This window comes from Durio zibethinus, unplaced genomic scaffold, assembly GCF_047325235.1.
Source record: "Durio zibethinus cultivar Kanyao isolate XHJ-2024 unplaced genomic scaffold, ASM4732523v1 HiC_scaffold_3, whole genome shotgun sequence".
Lineage (NCBI taxonomy): Eukaryota > Viridiplantae > Streptophyta > Magnoliopsida > Malvales > Malvaceae > Durio > Durio zibethinus.
The window spans coordinates 6,944,634-6,949,633 of NW_028323044.1; positions in this window are offsets into that span (position 1 = coordinate 6,944,634).

The window sequence follows — 5,000 nt, forward strand, 5'->3', positions numbered from 1 at the left end:
GAAGATTTCGTGACCGTTTGAAAAAAGTGTCCCCATTTCAGACACTTCAACGGCTACTGGCAGCAAACCTGTAAAATCTCAAACGCTCTTTAAGGGGGTGTGAGTTCTCAGAGGTTTGATGAGGGATAGGGGGCCAACACAAGGGCCAAGCACCAGCACCCATCGCACGTCATGTGCGCACACCCCCCCGGCCCCCCTCCCAATCGCCGGAACCCCAATGCCGCCGGTCAGGTTCTCCGGCGGTACTCCGGCGATGCTCCGGCGATGCTCCGGCGATGCTGTCCCGAGTGAAAAAAATGCGGCACCAGCACATGCTGGAGCCAAGCATGGGCACCGTGGCTCAAAATCGAACTTCGGCCAAGGCCTCGACCATCAATGGCACATGATGACGCATGGTGATGGCACATGCATCGACCATCATCGGCATAGGCTGCCCTTCGGTACGGGCACTTGCCTCGACCGCCATCGGCACAAGCTGGGCCCTGGTGTGGGTTGTTGCCTCGATCACCAGCGGCACATGCTGAGCCTTGGTGCGGGCGGTTGCCTCGAGCACCATCCGCAGACCCTGGGCCCTGGTGCGGCCGGTTGCCCCGATAACCATCGGCACACGCTGGGCCCTGGAGCGGCCGGTTGCCTCGATCACCATCGGCAAAAGCTGGGCCCTGGTGCGGGCGCTTGCCTCGACCACCATCGGCACACGCTCGGCCCTGGTGCGGTCGGTTGCCTCGAGCACCATCGGCACACGCTGGGCCCTGGTGCGGCAGGTTACCTCGACCACCATCGGCACACGCTGGGCCCTGGTGCGGGCGCTTGCCTCGACCACCATCGGCACACGCTCGGCCCTGGTGCGGTCGGTTGCCTCGAGCACCATCGGCACACGCTGGGCCCTGGTGCGGGCGCTTGCCTCGACCACCATCGGCACACGCTGGGCCCTGGTGCGGGCGCTTGCCTCGACCACCATCGGCACACGCTGGGCCCTGGTGCGGCAGGTTGCCTCGAGCACCATCGGCACACGCTGGGCCCTGGTGCGGTCGGTTGCCTCGAGCACCATCGGCACACGCTGGGCCCTGGTGCGGGCGCTTGCCTCGACCACCATCGGCACACGCTGGGCCCTGGTGCGGCAGGTTGCCTCGAGCACCATCGGCACACGCTGGGCCCTGGTGCGGTCGGTTGCCTCGATCACCATCGGCACACGCTGGGCCCTGGTGCGGGCGGTTGCCTCGACCACCATCGGCACACGCTGGGCCCTGGTGCGGCAGCTTGCCTCGAGCACCATCGGCACACGCTCGGCCCTGGTGCGGTCGGTTGCCTCGAGCACCATCGGCACACGCTGGGCCCTGGTGCGCCAGGTTGCCTCGACCACCATCGGCAGCCTCGACCACCATCGGCACACGCTGGGCCCTGGTGCGGGCGCTTGCCTCGACCACCATCGGCACACGCTCCGCCCTGGTGCGGTCGGTTGCCTCGAGCACCATCGGCACACGCTGGGCCCTGGTGCGGCAGGTTGCCTCGACCACCATCGGCACACGCTGGGCCCTGGTGCGGGCGGTTGCCTCGACCACCATCGGCACACGCTGGGCCCTGGTGCGGGCGCTTGCCTCGACCACCATCGGCACACGCTGGGCCCTGGTGCGGGCGCTTGCCTCGACCACCATCGGCACACGCTGGGCCCTGGTGCGGCAGGTTGCCTCGAGCACCATCGGCACACGCTGGGCCCTGGTGCGGTCGGTTGCCTCGACCACCATCGGCACACGCTGGGCCCTGGTGCGGGCGCTTGCCTCGACCACCATCGGCACACGCTGGGCCCTGGTGCGGCAGGTTGCCTCGAGCACCATCGGCACACGCTGGGCCCTGGTGCGGCAGGTTGCCTCGAGCACCATCGGCACACGTTGGGCCCTGGTGCGGTCGGTTGCCTCGATCACCATCGGCACACGCTGGGCCCTGGTGCGGGCGCTTGCCTCGACCACCATCGGCACACGCTGGGCCCTGGTGCGGCAGCTTGCCTCGAGCACCATCGGCACACGCTCGGCCCTGGTGCGGTCGGTTGCCTCGAGCACCATCGGCACACGTTGGGCCCTGGTGCGGCAGGTTGCCTCGACCACCATCGGCAGCCTCGACCACCATCGGCACACGCTGGGCCCTGGTGCGGGCGCTTGCCTCGACCACCATCGGCACACGCTGGGCCCTGGTGCGGTCGGTTGCCTCGAGCACCATCGGCACACGCTGGGCCCTGGTGCGGCAGGTTGCCTCGACCACCATCGGCACACGCTGGGCCCTGGTGCGGGCGGTTGCCTCGACCACCATCGGCACACGCTGGGCCCTGGTGCGGGCGCTTGCCTCGACCACCATCGGCACACGCTGGGCCCTGGTGCGGCAGGTTGCCTCGAGCACCATCGGCACACGCTGGGCCCTGGTGCGGCAGGTTGCCTCGAGCACCATCGGCACACGCTGGGCCCTGGTGCCGTCGGTTGCCTCGACCACCATCGGCACACGCTGGGCCCTGGTGCGGGCGCTTGCCTCGACCACCATCGGCACACGCTCGGCCCTGGTGCGGTCGGTTGCCTCGAGCACCATCGGCACACGCTGGGCCCTGGTGCGGGCGCTTGCCTCGAGCACCATCGGCACACGCTCGGCCCTGGTGCGGTCGGTTGCCTCGAGCACCATCGGCACACGCTGGGCCCTGGTGCGGCAGGTTGCCTCGACCACCATCGGCACACGCTGGGCCCTGGTGCGGGCGCTTGCCTCGACCACCATCGGCACACGCTCGGCCCTGGTGCGGCAGGTTGCCTCGAGCACCATCGGCACACGCTGGGCCCTGGTGCGGGCGGTTGCCTCGACCACCATCGGCACACGCTGGGCCCTGGTGCGGGCGCTTGCCTCGACCACCATCGGCACACGCTGGGCCCTGGTGCGGGCGCTTGCCTCGAGCACCATCGGCACACGCTGGGCCCTGGTGCGGCAGGTTGCCTCGAGCACCATCGGCACACGCTGGGCCCTGGTGCGGTCGGTTGCCTCGAGCACCATCGGCACACGCTGGGCGCTGGTGCGGGCGCTTGCCTCGACCACCATCGGCACACGCTGGGCCCTGGTGCGGCAGGTTGCCTCGATCACCATCGGCACACGCTGGGCCCTGGTGCGACAGGTTGCCTCGAGCACCATCGGCACACTATCGGCCCTGGTGCGGGCGGTTGCCTCGACCACCATCGGCACACGCTGGGCCCTGGTGCGGGCGCTTGCCTCGAGCACCATCGGCACACGCTGGGCCCTGGTGGGTTTAGGCACATCTTCAAATTTCTGCCGTGCCAATGCCATTTTTATGGCTTGTAAATTCATACAATGGTCCCCTAAGCCTTCACGTGAAGTTTCGTTGGAAGATGACTCGTTTTCTATTTTTCACGATTTTCGAAACTTTTTGCGGTTCGGGATTTTTTAAAATTTTTTTATAAGGATTTTTGGCCCCAAATTTTGTAGGCATGATCCTTCTATTTTTGTTGGCATGCACAAAAAAATTCAGCTAAAAACTCGAAGTAGAGAAGATTTTGTGACCGTTTGAAAAAAGTGTCCCCATTTCAGACACTTTAACGGCTACTGGTAGTAAACCTGTAAAATCTCAAATGCTCTTTAAGGGGGTGTGAATTCTCAGAGGTTTGATGAGGGATAGGGGGCCAACACAAGGCCAAGTACCAGCACCAATCGCACATCATGTGCGCACACCCCCCCGGCCCCCCTCCCAATCGCCGGAACCCCAATGCCGCCGGTCAGGTTCTCCGGCGGTACTCCGGCGGTACTCCGGCGATGCTCCGGCGATGCTCCGGCGATGCTGTCCCGAGTGAAAAAAATGCGGCACCAGCACATGCTGGAGCCAAGCATGGGCACCGTGGCTCAAAATCGAACTTCGGCCAAGGCCTCGACCATCAATGGCACATGATGACGCATGGTGATGGCACATGCATCGACCATCATCGGCATAGGCTGCCCTTCGGTACGGGCACTTGCCTCGACCGCCATCGGCACAAGCTGGGCCCTGGTGTGGGTTGTTGCCTCGATCACAATCGGCACATGCTGAGCCTTGGTGCGGGCGGTTGCCTCGAGCACCATCGGTAGACCCTGGGCCCTGGTGCGGCCGGTTGCCCCGATAACCATCGGCACACGCTGGGCCCTGGGGCGGGCGCTTGCCCCCAGCACCATCGGCACACGCTGGGCCCTGGTGCGGGCGGTTGCCCCGAACAGCATCGGCACAAGCCGGCCCTTGGTGCGGGCTCCTGGCTCGACCACCATCGGCACACGCTGGGCCCTGGTGCGGGCGGTTGCCTCGAACACCATCGGCACACGCCGGCCCTTGGTGCGGCCGGTTGCCTCGACCACCATCGGCACACGCTCGGCCTTGGTGAGGGCGCTTGCCTCGACCACCATCGGCACACGCTGGGCCCTGGTGCGGGCGCTTGCCTCGACCACCATCGGCACACGCTGGGCCCTGGTGCGGGCGGTTGCCTCGACCACCATCGGCACACGCTCGGCCTTGGTGAGGGCGCTTGCCTCGACCACCATCGGCACACGCTGGGCCCTGGTGCGGGGGCTTGCCTCGACCACCATCGGCACACGCTGGGCCCTGGTGCGGGCGGTTGCCTCGACCACCATCGGCACACGCTGGGCCCTGGTGCTGGCGGTTGCCTCGACCACCATCGGCACAAGCCGGCCCTTGGTGCGGGCGGTTGCCTCGAGCACCATCGGCACACGCTGGGCCCTGGTGCGGGCGGTTGCCTCGACCACCATCGGCACACGCTGGGCCCTGGTGCGGACGGTTGCCTCGAGCACCATGGGCACACGCTGGCCCTTGGTGCGGGCTCTTGCCTCGACCACCATCAGCAGAAGATTGCCCCTACGTCGAACACCATCGATACATGCCGGGCCTTGGTGTGGGCACATGCCTCGAGCTGGTGCGGGCGGTTGCCTCGACCACCATCGGCTCACGTTGGCCCTTGTTGCGGGCACATGCCTCG